General features: G+C 38.6%; 1 non-coding gene across 1 annotated transcript; it reads right to left on the reverse strand.

Annotated features, from left to right (window-relative positions):
• Positions 1-16,287: 16,287 nt before the first annotated feature.
• LOC123942915 lies at positions 16,288-16,391 on the reverse strand. The gene has a single exon (XR_006818539.1). It is a non-coding gene; the product is annotated as a U6 spliceosomal RNA (small nuclear RNA).
• Positions 16,392-17,041: the final 650 nt, after the last annotated feature.

A 17,041-nucleotide genomic window follows, 5' to 3' on the forward strand; every position in this document is an offset into this window, starting at 1 on the left:
CCAAAGGCACTATTTGCAATAAAGTTTGTTAATCTCCCAAACACAGTTTGCTTACTCTTTCTTCCTGTCAAACACATTGTTCCCTTCCTGACTCTCACATGAGAAGGGAACAGCAATGCTGATTTTGGGGAGGGGGGACTTTCCCTAAGGCTTTTATACTGACAGCTAATTAAATGTGGATTTCCTCTAGCTCAGTCTGTTTCAGGAAACAGAAAAGTCAAAAAGAGCATATGTCTCCCTTGATAAGTCCTAATTAATTGGCCAATCAGAAATTATCCTAGTGTTTATGCTAATAACCATGCCAAGGTATGATTTCATGCAAAGTTTAAACAGAACATATTCAAAACAAGTTAGAGATGAGGATATCCATAAAAGATGAATCGAGGAGAGGTCAATCTGATTCAAAGATGCATGCATTTGAGCACTCCGCTACCACTGAAGATCAGTCACATGCACACACATGCACACACTAGCATGTGCACACACACACGTGCACACATGCATACGCATGCCCATACACATGGAGGCCCATAGACATGTATTTGCACACACTTGCAAAGACACACACACATACTACTCATATATAACTGCACATGCCCAGACACACACGACATGCACACACATGCACACATATGCACACTCACATCTTACCACCCAAACAAAATTCGAAGTTCCATGAGGCTGGCACCCTGTCCTCTACACGTGTTCTTCCCCAGTCCTTGGCACTGGGCTAAGCCCATATTACGTACTAAACAGATAACCAGTTAATTCAAAATGTTTACATAATTTTCTACATTGGTATGTCTAAATTTACTAATCATTTGGCCTACTTTATACAAGTTAATATTTTGTTTTTCCAAAATGAAAACTGCGAATAACTCCTACTATTCTCATATAGTTACAGGGGTTCTCAAGGCTGATGATCCTTGAGCTCATACACTTTTGTAAAGTGTATGAGAGACTATGGACTCTGAAAAACAACCAGAGGGTTTTGAAGGGGCGGTGGGTGGGAGGTTGAGGAACCAGGTGGTGGGTAATAGGGAGGGCACGTACTGCATGGAGCACTGGGTGTGATGCCAAAACAATGAACACTGTTATGCTGTAAATAAACAAATAAAAAAAATAAAATAAAATAAGATGGGAGATGAAAACGATGTTCATGAAGAGAGACGGAACAACCTCAGAAGCAGGAAGTTTAGATTTTCTTTTCTGAAAAGATTAGGCTTACTTTGTTTCTTTTTTGGCTTTTATGTGTTTAAAGATGATGCTGATTTGACTTTACTGTTCGGTGTTACAGTATCATGTTAATTGTTCTTAGGGAAAGAATAAATAGTAAGTGGCAGAATTATTGCAGACATTTCAAGTCTGTGAATGGATTTCCATGTTAATAGAAACCAAAAACAATCCTCAGACTGAGGCCGAAAGACATGGGAGATACGACATTAAACCTGATCTGCCACCATATTTAAGCTCTTCGAGGCTACTTGATATATTTGAAGCAGAATGTTTTAGCATAAAGCTGCATTTTTCAAACTCTTTTCCGTTATGGCCCCATGGTAGGAAGAATAATGCGCCCCCACCCCCATGTCTGCACTCTAACATTCAGACCTTAGATACATGAAGCTAAATTCAGGACTTCTAGTAAGTGACAAACAAAACATACATCTTTACCCAAAAAGCACATTATAGGACTATCTTCTCTAAGGTTCTCCTAATAGTCTCCCTGAGAGTATGTGGCTCTCAAATCTTTCTGTAGTCTCCATGCCCAGATAAGCCCACAGTAGATGCTCAATAAATATATTTGAATGAATAAATGAATGAGAAAACAGATAAAGAGAGATGAACTGGGTTGACCTTGTCACACACTTTAGATCAGGATTTTTTTTTTTTACTTCAGCACTACTGATATCTTGGGTAAATAATCCTTTCTTGTAGGGGACTGTGTGTGCAACATTCCTGGCCTCTCCACACCAAATCCCAGTAGCACCCACCAGTTGCGAAAATCAAAAATGTCTTTCTAGGGGCGCCTGGGTGGCTCAGTTGGGTTAAACCTCTGCCTTCGGCTCAGGTCATGATCTCGGGGTCCTGGGATCGAGCCCCGCATCGGGCTCCCTGCTGAGCGGAGAGCCTGCTTCCCCCTCTCTCTCTGTCTGCCTCTCTGCCTACTTGTGATCTCTGTCGAGTAAATAAATAAAATCTTAAAAAAAAAAATGTCTCCTAAATGGGGGGGCGGGGGGTGCAAAATTTTCTCTGGTTAAGAACCACCACTCTGGAACAAAGGTCCTCAATTCTGGTTGCACTTTAGAATAACTTAGGAAGACTTTTAAAAACCCAGTGGCCAAGCAGAGAAAGTTACTTACCATATGGTTTCACTTATTTTTGGAACATAAGGAACGGCATGGAGGACATTAGGAGAAGGAAGGGAAAAGGCAGGGGATTGTAGAGGGGATGAACCATGAGAGACTATGGACTCCAAGAAACAAACTGAGGGTGTTAGAGGGGAGGGGGGCAAGGGAATGGATTAGCCCAGTGATAGGTATTAAGGCAGGCATGGATTGCATGGAGCACTGGGTGTTATATGCAAACAACAAATCATGGAACGCTACATCAAAAACTAATGATGTACTGTATGGTGACTAACATAATACAATAAATAATAATAAATAATAAATAAATACCCAATGGTTAGGCCACATCATTAATGAGCTAAGACTCAGTCGGGGTGGCATTTAGTCATTGGTCGTTTCCCAAAGCTCTCAGGTGATATGAATATGCAGCCAAATGTTGAGAATCACTTCTCTAGCTGCTTGCTATTAAAACTGTGGTCATGGACAAGCAACTGGGTATTATCTTGAAGTTTGTCAGAAATGCAAAATCTTGGGCTCTATCCCAGACCTACTGCACTGGTCAAAGTCCAGGCGGGAGACAGAAACCACACCAATTACTGAAACAGTGAGAATTTCATGTAAAGAATTGTTAACTAGCGACAAAGTGAGGATGGCCGAGTTGGAAGGTTCTGAGCTCACCTCCTCCCACAGAGAAACCGGAACTACAACTACATATAAGACAGCTATCTCTGAAAACTGAAGATCAACAGAAAAGATTTCACACAACTCAGGATATAAAGAAAATTCCCACTGAGATAGGCAGGAGAGGCAGAGACACAGTCTAATCAGGACCCACACCGCTGGCGCAGCAACTTACAAATGAGGGGCCATCACAATGGTAGAGGCCATCCCTGACAAACAAGAGGTCTGAGCCCAACACGGGGTTCTCCAGCTCAGGGAAGCTGCACCGGGAAGATGAGACCCCATGATGTCTGGCTTTGAACACTAGCAGGGCTTATGTCCAGGAGAGCCAGAGAGCAGTGGGAAACCAAGACTCTGCTCTGCAAGGGCACATGCACAATTTCACTCAGTCCAAGTACCAGTGCAGAGGCAGCGGTTTGGAAAGTCCCTGAAATACACATGAAGAAGAATCACTGACAAATTTTAGGGCACATGCCAAAGAGGTAGGGATCTGTTCTAACATTTCCTGGGGATAGAAGGTCTGGTAGGTACCTTATTTTTTTTTTTTTAACTCCCCTTCCATCTACCTGACTTGGCACCCATGCGCTGGTGGAAGCCATGTCTGACACTCTCCATGTGCCCTTCTAGCACTTCTGGCTCCGCCCCCAAGTTCCCCAGCCCGCTCACCCGGCCCAACCCACCTGCTCCAACCAGAGCCCTTCTCCAGCAGCTCCCTGCCTCATCACGCCTGGAGGAAAGAAATGAAATAAAGACTAAATGAATAAATAAAAAGATCAAGGAATCTTAGAGTTGGTTCTTAGAAAAGATATGCAAAACAGATAAGCCTTTAGCCAGAGTCAGTAAGAAAAAAAGAGAAAGGCCCCCAAATAAACAAAATGAGAAATTACAATGTATACCGCAGAAATACAAATGATCATCAGAGACAACTACAAATAATTATATACCAACAATTAAGACAACCCAAAAGAAATGGAAAGATTCCCAGAACTATACAGTTTACTAAGACTGAATCAGGAATAGAAAATGTGAATAAATTGATCTCTATTAATAAAGTTGAATCCATAATCAGGAGATTAGCATGAGACAGCTTGACAAGTGAATTCTACCAAATATTTAAAGAGTTAATAACTATCCTTCTCAAACTACTCCAAAAAATTGAAAAGGAAGGAATGCTTTCAAAGTCATTCTTTGAGGCCAGCATCATCCTGATATCAAACGCAGACAAGAACTCCACAAAAAAAGAAAATTATAGACCAATATTTCTGATGAACACAGATGCAAAATCTCAACAAAATATTAGCAAAACCACACTCAACAATACATTAAAAGGATCATACACCACAGTCAAGAGGGGTTTATTCCAGGGATACAAGGATGGTTTGATATCTGCAAATGAACCAACATAATGTTCCACATTAACAAAAAGAAGGGTGAAAATCATAAATCATAGGACCATCTCAATAGCTGTAGAAAAGGTATTTGATAAAATGCAATATTTATGATACAAACTCATAAATGCCATATATGACAAACCCACAGCTAACATCAGACTCAACAATGAAAAGCTAAAAGTTTTTCCTCTAAAATCAGGAACAAAACAAGGATGCCCACTCTCACTTCTTTTATTCAACATGGTGTGGGAAGTCCAAGCCCAGCAAGCAGATAAGAAAAAGAAACAAGGCAACCAAATTGGAAAAGAAGAAGTAAAACTGTCACTATTTACAGATGACATGATACTATATATAGAAATATCCCCACCAAAAAACTACTTGTACTAATAAATGAATTCAGTAAAATCACAGGATGCAAAATTAGTATATAGAAATCTATTGCATTTCTGTGTCCTGATAATGAACTACCAGAAAGAGAAATTAAGAAAATAATCCCATTTATAATTTATTAAAGAATAAAATATCTGGGGCGCCTAGGTGGTTCAGTGGGTTAAAGCCTCTGCCTTCGGCTCAGGTCATGGTCCCAGGGTCCTGGGATCAAGCCCCACATCGGGCTCTCTGCTCTGCAGGGAGCCTGCTTCCTCCTCTCGCTCTGCCTCCCTCTCTGCCTGCCTCTCTGCCTACTTGTGATCTCTGTCAAATAAATAAATAAAATCTTAAAAAAAAAAGAATAAAATATCTAAGAATAAATTTAACCAAGGAAGTGAAAGACTTAAACTCAGAAAACTTGGTAAGATATTAATGAAAAAAATTAAAGACACACAAATAAATGGAAAGATACACTGTGCTCATGGCTTGGAAGAATTAATATTGTTAAAATATTGCAATCTACAGAATCAGTGCAATCCCTATCAAAGTACCAGTGGCATTTTGGGGGTCACCTGGGTGGCACAGTTGGTTAAGCATCCAATTCTTGGTTTCAGCTCAGGTTGTGATCTCAGGGTTGTGAGACTGAACTTCATGTCTGGCTCTGTGCTCAGCATGGAGTCTGCTTAAGACTCTCTCTCCTGCTTCCCTTGCCCCTCCCCCTGTACTTGTACACTCTCTCTCCCTCTTTCTCCAAAATAAATAAATCTTTAAAAAAAAATACCAGCGGCATTTTTCACAGAACTACAACAAATAATCTAAAACTTCATACAGAACCACAAAAAACTGTGAATAGTCAAAACAGTCTTGAGAAGGAAAAACAAAAGTTGGAGGCATCACACACCTGATTTCAAACTATCTTACAAAGCTGTAGCAATCAAAACAGAATGGTACGGGCTCAGACACAGACACATAGATCAATGGAATGGAAAAGAGGAAAAAAAAAAAAAAAAAGAATGGAAAAGAGAGCCCAGAGAGAAATGCATGCTTATATAGTCAACTAATTTTCAACAAAGGAGGCAAGAATATGCAATGGGGAAAAGACAATCTTTTTAATAAATGATGCTGGGAAACCTGAACAAATACATGCAAAGCAAGTATTTACTTGCTTTCTTACACCAAAATGAATTTTGAATTTATTTTTGTATATGGTATAAGATATTTGCACCCCTGTGTTCTTTCTTTCTTACACCAAAATGAATTTTGAATTTATTTTTGTATATGGTATAAGATATTTGCACCCCTGTGTTCATTACTTACAATAGCCAAGATACGGAAGTAACCTAAGAACCCACCAGTAGATAGGTGGACCCAGAAACTATGACACATACACATACACACACACCACGGAATATTACTCAGCCATAAAAAGAAGAATAAAATCTTGCCATTTGCAACAACATGGATGGATCTAGAGGGTATTCTGCAAAGTGAAATAAATCAGGAAAAAAAAAAATACCATATGACTTCACTTAAATGCAGAACCTAAAAAACAAAACAAGTGAACAAACAAAACAAAATAGAAACAGACTCGTAGATACAGAGAACAACCTGGAGATTACCAGAGGGTAGGGGATTATGGGGGCAGAATGGGCAAATGAGCAGAAAGGAGATTAAGAGGTACAAATTTCCAGTCAGAAAATAATTAAACCACAGGAACGTACTGTACAGCAGTAGAGATACAGTTACTATTGTAGCAACTTTGTATGATGAGGGTAACAGCTAGACTTAGTGGTGATCCCTTCATCATGTATATAATGTTGAAGCACTGGGTTATAAACCTGAAACTGACATAAAAGTGTATGTCAACTACACTTCAATTAAAAATGTTTTAAAATTACTGGGGATAAAAATACATTATATGTTTATTAAAAAATTTAAAAATTTAATTTAAAAAAATGTTAAAATTAGTAACCAAGTAAAGTTATTAAAGTAATCAACTAGGTCATTGAAAGAGTAAAAATAAAGCTCTACTATATTAGGGTGATAACAATGGCAGAGAGCATCTCCCACCACTGGGGTCAGGAAAGAAAGGAAAGAGGTTGGAATCCCTGACAGGGGCGTTGCTTGGCCCGGGGTGTCTGAAGGGCATAATGAAGTTCATCTTGAGAGTGTTGGAAAAGCTGAAAACTGGAAGTTGTCTCAAGTGGAAGGAGCTGCTGCGGCGGGATGGAAGGAACATTGCAGGAGGGATGCCCACCCGGGCCTCAAGCGGGCGGGTCGTCCTCCCTCCTCCGGCTTTGCAGTCGCCCCCTAGCGCCCCATCGGGGAAAGCCTAGCGCGCAGCCCGCCGGCAAACACAAAGGCGGTTGCAGAATCCAGTCCCTGCAGCGCCCCGCCGAGCTTGAAAGGGTGGGTTTGGAGCTGAAAGCCGGTGACAGTTTAACCACAGACATGACACATCTACTAATTGAGAATCTGCATTTCAGCAGGACCCCCAGGGGATTCCCATGCACGTTGCCGTGTAGGAAGCCCCGCTTTCGAGCCTGTCGCGTCTTTGATCCATCCTGACTTCTAAGCAAGCTACCTCGAGTGAGCCCGCAGCTTGGCGGCACCCTCCACTTCAGATACTCCCAGTCCGCTCCCTAATGCCAGTGACACAAACCACTGCTTAATTGTGGTTTGTCGCCTTAGATGTCAAGGGAGAAGGAAATGAATTCGGTCTCTGTGTTCTCTTCAAAGTTAAATATTTCCTTGTCTGTTGCCACCTCCCCCCCCCGTTTCAAAGGATTACAAACAAAAGCAAACTGGCATTCTTTTGTTTCTTAATACTTCCTTAAATGGCGAAGTAGAAGCCAAAACTTCAACTGTGCCATTAATATCAACAAAACAGGACCCCTCGAGGAGACTCTGGACGCTTTCACTCACCAGGGGACCAGTAATTCTGAGAACTGACTATTTCTTTCCCACACGGCCGCCTCAGCCTCCCTCAGAGAAAGCCCTAGTAGCCGGAGAGGCTGGCGTAGGAGGGTCTCACTCCAGCAGGCATCTGGCAAGTGTGCCTTGCTCACCACCAGAGAGAGCAGGTGGGAGAGCACGGCGGCTCGGTGCCCACCCATGGACAGAGCTGAAGAAAATAACTGGTGAGCAAATGTCCTCCTTCAGAGCATCAGCATGTCCGGCTCGCCAGCATCACCTTGGCATTGCCGGCACAGTCCCAGGGCGGGGGGGCGGTTCGGGGAGGAGGGCTGTTTGTGAACGTTCCTGGTACGCTCCTGCCACCCAGTGGACGTTCCTAACTCCTACGCTTAGAATGCAAAAGTCCACCGTTTGAAATTTATTCAAAGCTTAAGCACAATTGTTTCTAAAACCTGCCAATCCCTTTAATAAACGTATTAGAAACTCACTTAAAATGGAATATGTGCGTAAGTGTAAACTACATATGTATACATATTCAATTTTACATAAATGAAAATTTGTCGTATGCTTTTATAATAAGATTTCAGCTCATAGGAAAGTGAATGAAAACAAAATGACCTGTTTTCACATGGGGGAAGATTCTTCATAGTTTAAAAAAGAGGATCACAGTTCCATATATATGTACCTGCTCAGTTTTTAGTTCCAAACATTATAAATTCTTTTTTGAGAATTGTACATGAAATAGAAAAAAAAATAGTAACACAAAGTGTCAATTATTTTGATTCAAAGGTTCACGTGTGTGTTACAGGATTGCCAAAATAATTTTATTTTATAAGATTGTTTTGGCTTATGTATAGGGTGGTTTGTCTCACATGCTTTATCAACCATGGATTCTAAGTTTTTTACGTTCTTTAAAACAACCCATGACATATGACATTTAGGGATTATTCTATTTGAGTGTGGATGAGTAAAGTGATGAGTAAATAGGTTGATAAAAGTATTATAGGACATTCTTCAAAGAACAACAAAGAAGTGTAACTCCTAAGAATCATATATTTACTATGTAGAAAATAAAAGACCAGGTGTCCTATATTAAAAGGGAAACAAAAATCCCAGTGTTGAATGACTGAATTTTATGAATTTATTATTGATTTTGATGATTAATGAAATAAAACATGATATCATAAGGACTCTTTGAAAATCTCATTTTCTTAGGCAGCTCTAACTCAATTGCTAGCAAACATATGATAGAAATTCTGCTCTTGGTTAAAAAAACCTATCACAGAAATCTAAAAATCATTAAGAAAAGTTTAAGAAGACAGAGAAGACACGTGAAAACTGGCTATTTTGATTTTCTAAAATTTCATTAAGATAAACAAGAAGCTACATGACAATTTCCAAATGGCTGGCTAATTATAACAAAATGCATACAGGCATTAGAAACTATTATGAAAAAATGGAAAGCTTATTATTGTGCATGTTTCAACTGAACTTGAACTATAACAGCTGAGATGCACCAGCTCCTTTTGATATTTATCCTGGTTCATTGCAAAGTGCATACGGCAAAAACTGCATGTGGTGAGTCAAACTCAATTAAAATAAGACTAGAAAATTGATTTGAAATGGCAATTTAGTTGAACCAGAACTGGACCCGAATTGTTTTGTTACTCTCCCAATCAAGATCATTCCAAACTCCTATCTTCACTTTACTAAACTAAATAAGGCTATCATTACAATTGCATTTTGATGTTGAATCATATAAGAAGGCATGATTGAATTAGGTAGCGATCCTCTGCTACTTTTTTGAGTTCACTACAATGTTTGAGGGCTTTTTTGGCTATTTCAGTCAAAAAGAAAAATCAATCAATAATCCACAGAACAAGATTTTGTAAAGGGTCTGGTGCATATCTGATATATGGTTTGTGAATATTTTTTCCCATTCCATAGGTTCCATTTGTTTTGTTCTGTGCTGTTTTTGCTGTGGAGTTGTAAGAGTTCCTTTTATATTTTGGACAACAAGGGGGCACTGTTCCATGGTATAAAGTTTCAGTTATGTTTAATGAATAAGTTCCAGGGACACCTGGGTGGCTCAGTCAGTTAAGGGGCTGCCTTCGGCTCAGGCCACGATCCCAGAGTCCTGGGATCGAGTCCCGCATTGGCCTCCTTGCCCCTCAGGGAGCCTGCTTCTCTCTCTGCCTCTGCCTGCCACTCTGCCTGCTTATGTGTGCGCGCTCTCTCTCTCTCTCTGACAAATAAATAGAAAATCTTTTTTTAAAAATTTTAAATAAATAAATGAATAAGTTCCAGAAACCAGCTGTACATCATAGTGCCCAATGTAGTTAACCATATGGTATTGTACACTTCAAAACCTAGTAAGAAGGTAGATTTCATGTCAAGTGTTCTTACTGTACACACAAAAATATTTAGAACACAAGGAAGATCTGGGAAGCATTGGATAGGTCTATTATTTTGACCATGGTGATGGTATCATGGGTGTTTGATATGTCCAAACTCATCAGATTATACCCGTTAAGCATTGTATGTCAATTGTACCTCAATAAAGTTGTTTTTTTTTTTAAAGAAACAATAGATAATATTCAAAAATTACATTATGCATCTTCAAATAAAAAGTAATTTCGCGATCTTTCTTTTTAGGTTAATAGGAAATTAAGCAGAAAGTAGTTTCCCCTGTTATTCATATCTTCCATTAGTGTGCTACACTTGTTACAATTGCTGCATTATCCATACATGATTACTAACTGAAGTCCAAAGTTTATATTAGCATTCACTCCTTGTGTTGTACATTCTGTGGGTTTGGAAAAGTGTTTAAAGAACGTGTATCCACCAAAACAGTATCACACAGATGAGTTGCACTGCCCTAAAAATCCTCTGTACTCTGCCTATTCATCCCTCCCTCCCTCTCCTTGAGCCCCTAAAATACCATGATCCTTGTTCTGTCTGTATAGCTTTTCCTTTTCCAGAATGTCTTATGGTTGTAATCATGCAGTACTCAACCTTTTTAAACTGGTTTCTTTTTCTTAGCGATATGCATTTTTATATCTTTTGTAGCCGGATAGCTCATTTCTTCCTATCACTACACAATATTTTATTACCTGGATATACCAGTTTATTTATACAGTCACCTACTAAAGGATCTTAGCACTTCTAAGTTTTCGCAACTATGAAAAAAGCTGCCATAAGTATTCATGTGCTGGCTTATATGTAGACATAAATTTTCAACTCCTTTGTGTAAATACTGAAAAGCACAATTGCTGAATCATATGATTAACACTGTTTAGTTTTCTAAGGAAGTGCTGAACTATCTTCCAAGGAGGTTGTATTATTTTGCATCCCCATCACCTGTTCTCCACATCCTCACCAACATTTGATGTTAATGTGTTTTGGATTTTAACCATTCTGATAGGTAGATGGTGATAGCTCTTTAATTTTAATTTATAATTCCCTAAATGACAAATGATGTTGGTAATCTCCCTGTTTATCTTCTTTAGTGAAGTGTTTGCTCAGATCTTCTGCTCATTTTTGGGGGGGGGTTACATTTTTTTTTTAATTTATTTATTTTTCAGCGTAACAGTATTCATTGTTTTTGCACAACACCCAGTGCTCCATGCAAAACGTGCCCTCCCTATTACCCACCACCTGTTCCCCAACCTCCCACCCCTGACCCTTCAAAACCCTCAGGTTGTTTTTCAGAGTCCATAGTCTCTTATGGTTAGCCTCCCCTTCCAAATTTTTTGTTAATAAACATATAATGTATTTTTATCCCCAGGGATACAGATCTGTGAATCGCCAGGTTTACACACTTCACAGCACTCACGATAGCACATACTCTCCCCAATGTCCATAACCCCATTAAACTGTTGGTTTTCTTATTATTGAATTTTAAGAGTTCTTTGTATATTTTGGATACCAGCCCTTTATCAAATATATGTTTTGTGAAGAATTTTTCCCAGTTGGTGATTTATCTTTGGATTCTCTTAAAATATCTTTTACAAAGCAGAAGTTTTTAAAGCTCATGAAGTCCAACTTCTGTTTGTTTGTTTTTTTTCTTTTATGGACCATTCCTTGGTGCAATATTTAAAAAGTCATCACCAAAGCTATGATCACCTAGATTTCTCCTACGTTATCTTCTGGAGGTTTTATAGCTTTTCCTTTTACATCTAGTTCTATGATCTATTTTGAGTTAATTTTTGTGAAGCTCTGTGTCTAAAATCTTTTTTTTTTCTTACATGTGGATATCCAATTGTTCCAGCACCATTTATTGAAAATCTTAAAGTTCAGTTATGTTAATCCTCCAACTTTGTATTTCTCCTTCAATATTTTACTGGCATTCTGGGCCTTTAGCCTTTTTACATAAACTTTAGCATCAGTTTGTCAATATCTACAAAATAACAGATTTCAACTGGTCTTGCATTGGATCTATAGATCAACTCAGGAAAAACAGACAATAATATTGAGTTTTCCAATCTATCCACACAGAATATCTATTTATTTATTTATATCTTTGATTTTGGGACACCTGGGTGGCTCAGTCGTTTAGCATCTGCCTTTAGCTCAAGTCATGATCCCAGAATTCTGGGATCGAGTCCCACATCGGGCTCCTTGCTCAGTGGGGAGCCTGCTTCTCTGCCTGCCATTCCCCCTGCTTGTGCTCTCTCTCTCTTTCTGACAAGCAAATAAATAAAATCTTTAAAAAAAAATCTTCAGTTTTGTTCATCACAATTTTCTAGTTATCTTCATATAGATCTTAGATACATTTTGTTACATCTGTTTTCCTTTTCTTTTTCTGTGCTAATGTAAATGGTACTGTGTTTTCAGTTTCAAATTCCAATTGTTCATTGTTGGTATATATGAAAGTAAATGCCTTTTGTTTATTAATCTTGCATCTTGTAACCTTGCTATAATTGCTAATTAGTTCTGGGAAATTTTCTGTTACTCTTTAGGATTTTCTACATAGAACATCCCTGTCATCTATGAACAACAAGTTTTATTTCTTCCTTCTTAAATGGTATACCTTTGATGTCCTTTTTTAAAATTATTTTTTGATTTTTTTATTGTTCTTAACAAGGACTCACAGCACAATGTTGACTAGGAGTAGTGAGAGGGACATCCTTGCCTTGTCCCTGAGCTTAATGGGAAAACATCTACTTTCACACCACCAAGTACAATGCTGGCTGTAGGCTCTTTGTAGATTTTTTTTTATCAAGTTGAACATGTTCTTTTCTATTCCCAGTTTGATAAGATCTTGATTTATTTTAATGTAAATTTTAGTAGGCTTCAGGATTAAACTAAGTAAAAAAGGTCAGACTTAAAGCAACAGTGGGGGGGCACCTGGGTGGCTCAGTGGGTTAAAGCCTCTGCCTTCCGCTCAGGTCATGATCCCAGCATCCTGGGATCGAGCCCCACATCAGGCTCTCTGTTCAGCAGGGAGCCTGCTTCCCCCGTCTCTCTGCCTGCTGCTCTACCTACTTGCGATCTCTCTCTCTGTCAAATACATAAATAAAAAAAAAAAAAGCAACAGTGGGTAATATGTCATCTCTTCTTTTCTAACCTAAAACTTCTAAAATAAGAGGATATCCAACATAATCATATTCTCAAATGAAGATAAAAACAATCAATCCAAATAACTTCCAGTGAGTGTAGGTAAATAGCAATGGCATTTTCCAGTCTTAAATCAAAACTATATTTAAACAAAATAACCCTCCAATCCTCTTGGTCAAAATCACTTCTTTAAACCATTATGGAAAAAGAGAGAGAGAGAAAGTAAACCATTATGTATACTAATGATTTTACAATTTTGTCTGTGACACCAGCTATGTCTCCAATTACCTCAACACATATAATGGTATTTTAAAACTATTATTATGTTCCCTCTAATTTTCTTGATACAATCATAGGTGCCATGGGCAATAAACATCCAAAGGCAGTTTTGTAATTTGTGTCACTGGCTCTGGATTGTTTGTAGATACATTGTACATTACGCCAAACTTCTCCTTGAGACAATATCTGGACTGTTTCTATTATGGTAAACCAACATTTGGGAAAGAATATACCAACACATGGATGGCCAGAATGAAAATTTCATGTGAAATTCCCACAATACTAACCACCAAGAGGAACTCTCTAGAACAATAAGCCACTTTTACATTTTATTCTCACAGAAGTATTCATAAGAATCTGTAGAACACTTGAGAAATGCTTTACCGCAGGCACTAAATATATGAAACATTTTATGGGAATGAAAATATGGCACATTTTATCAAATTGTGGATAGGTTTCCAAAATTACTATTCTTAGGTTCTTGGCCACTGATATGTCTAGAAACTTGAATAAGGCTCAGTGTAGGCTGTTGTCATGCATGAGATATCTGAGACCCCCTTTGACCATGTACACACTTCTTGAATTTTCACAGTCAACCAAGCTCTCCGGGCAGCTTTGCAACATAGCCTACTGCTATATTAAATTGCTAGTCTCCCATAGAGATCCCATATGGAGACCAAGTATTTTCTAATTTTAAAAGAGAGTGGGGCATTAAAAATAATTCAAAATGATAATAATATTGATAGAAAAATGACTGAATACAGATCAAGTTACAAGAAACCTGCATTACGCAGAATGAAAACAACCTTGGATAAGTGAAAACCAGTTTCTGTCATTCTCTACCCTTCAAAGTCATCTCAATAAATCCCTCCTCCAAACCTTCATGTTTCAGAGTTTCCTTCTACTTACTCATTGTTCTGTTTATTCTCTTCAGCTTAAGTCAGGTGAAACTTGAGATTACTTTCCACTGACCTTAAAATGTGATCAGTAGCCATCTGGGCTTACAAAGACGGGCAGGGCCCTGTATGTGAGCCAATATACATATTTTTACTTTGCTTAACATTCTGTCATATTGTGAAATGATTCTAATCTTGGGAAAGAGTAATCAAGAATAGTTAAGATATTTACTATGCTCTTTCATTGACTGTAATTTCTTTTTATTTGACTTCATGGGCAACTGGTTGTTATAACTCCAAAAAATAGGTCCTTTTTGTTGTTCTTTTTTTTTTATGGCAACCTGAAAGTTAAAGTCCTCAAAAAATGCACATGATTTATAATGATAATAAAATGAGATGTTGGAAAGTAGGAACAAGTTACACACAATAAAGCTATGGTTCTCAAAAGGTTACAACGCAGTAAACCAATGGTCTCTAAATGCCATTATTATGACTCAGAATGTGTCCTTTGAACAGCTGAACATTATGTTACAGTTAGGGCTTATAAGTTGAGAGCTTTCTATTATTTTACCCTTGAGGAGGCCTCAGTCCTGCACTGCATGTTCTGCAGAAGTGCACACATCTCCAGACCTGCAAAAGGGGCACCCGGAAGTTAGTAAGACCCTACCTGGTAAGGAGTCAGAGCATCTGGTTCTAACACTCGGGAGTTGTGCTTGTGTGAGCCAATTGTTTGGTTTTCCTGAGGTTCAGTTTCTGTCCTGGAGGCAATATGAAGGCAGACAGAAAAAAATACCTTACACATGGTTGTCATCAAGCACAAACAGATCAGAAGGGGCCGAGTCTAACGAGGGAGGCTGTGGCCACAATTCAGGAAGGAGATGATGGTGAGTAGAACTACTGTTAAGTCAACAGGTTTGGAGAACAGCAAATAGACTGGAGATGTATTTAATGGGTAACATCAACAGAAACTGACTTTTAACTGGGGGAGGTATGGAGGGGTCCGATGTTGTTCCCAGGTGTCTGTCTTGGGCAGTTGTAAGCTTAAGGTATCTTTTTGTTGGACAGTGAGCATAGGACATCGAGGAGATTTGGCAGTGGGGTGGTAGAGAGAAGGGAGTCTAAAGCAGTTGGCTTTGTGTGCCTGTAGAAACCTACATGTGCAATCAGAAGCTGGAGATACGACCTGAGGAAGAAGGGGAAATACTCTGAAAATGGTAGTGAGGAGTGAGAAGGACACCACTCCACCCTCAACCCTGAGGCTAGGGGTTGGTGAGTAGGTGATAATAATCCAAGGTAGAACCAAGTTTGAACTAAGGAAAGGAGGTAAAGGACGTTTTCAGAGAAGAAATTGAGGATGCGGGGCGGTGACTGTTATTAGCACTCTTTTGCTTCAGCACATCTATGAACAGAACATCACCCTCACTAACATCAACAATAGACAGAAGTGGGCGCCTAACCCTTTCTTCTTTGCATTTATATTTGTTTTTTGAAATACTTGGCATCATTTTATAACATTAGTTTATGCAAAAATACAGTACTCAATTTAAAAATGCAAACCAGAGCCTCTTCTTAGAAATCCATCATTTAAAAAAAAAAAGAAAGAAAAGAAATCCATCATCTTAGAGCTTGAAGAAACCTTAAAAATCACATACCTCCTTGAAAGGACTTGTATTCACGGTCACAGTAGTAAAGTACAGGTTTCTATACCATCGTTAAGTAAAAGAATCAAAAATTTTTCTTCATTTGTCACTACAGATAAAAACTCTCATCTTCTGTAATCTCTGGGAGGGGGACACCAACCTAGAAGGTAAGAACATTGCTTTCTTATCTCTGAACTGGCACTTCTTTTTTCTCATGGAATGCTCCACAGATGGGCATGTCTTCCTTGTGCAGAAGCCGTGCTAATCTTCTCTGCATTCCCATTTCAGTATTTGGGCTGCTGAAGGGAGTCTTGAACTGGCACTTTTTGGTTATGTGACCCTTGGCAGTTTATCTGATCCACAGACCTCCAGCCCCAAACATGGGGCTGAATTAGATCATTTCGATAGATTCTAGTCTGCTAAAAAATCTTTACGAGTCTATGAAGCTTTCTGCTTTGGAACAACAGTTTAACAGGGAATTTCAACTTGATAAATTTTAGAATGCTAAATTTGGATTTGAAAAATTAGAAATCTGCTTTATGTATTCCTCCAAATATTTAACTTGTATATTTATGAAGAAAGTACCATGACTCAGATGCACTGAATGAATAAATTAGCTCTGATTCTCAGTGAAGACCAAAAAAAAAAAAAAAAAAGCAGAAAGAAATAAAAATAGAGGCAACTGTTAATGATATGTGATTTTTAAATGATAAAATTATCATCCTCCTCCAGCCCAGTCAACCCTGATAATGTGTCCTTTTGTTAATATATACCATATACAGAGGAAGCCCACTTATAATCACTGCATACAGACATATATGGAAAGATAGTACTTTTTTCCCAAAAGAAACATTTCAAATGTTTATATTTTATAAACCATATTTTATGTGACTTAATACTTTCTGATCAGACTTTCATCTTCAACAATATCTTATTTCTCAGTTCTGGTGTGGGCTTCACCC

This window comes from Meles meles, chromosome 5, assembly GCF_922984935.1.
Source record: "Meles meles chromosome 5, mMelMel3.1 paternal haplotype, whole genome shotgun sequence".
Taxonomy (NCBI): domain Eukaryota; kingdom Metazoa; phylum Chordata; class Mammalia; order Carnivora; family Mustelidae; genus Meles; species Meles meles.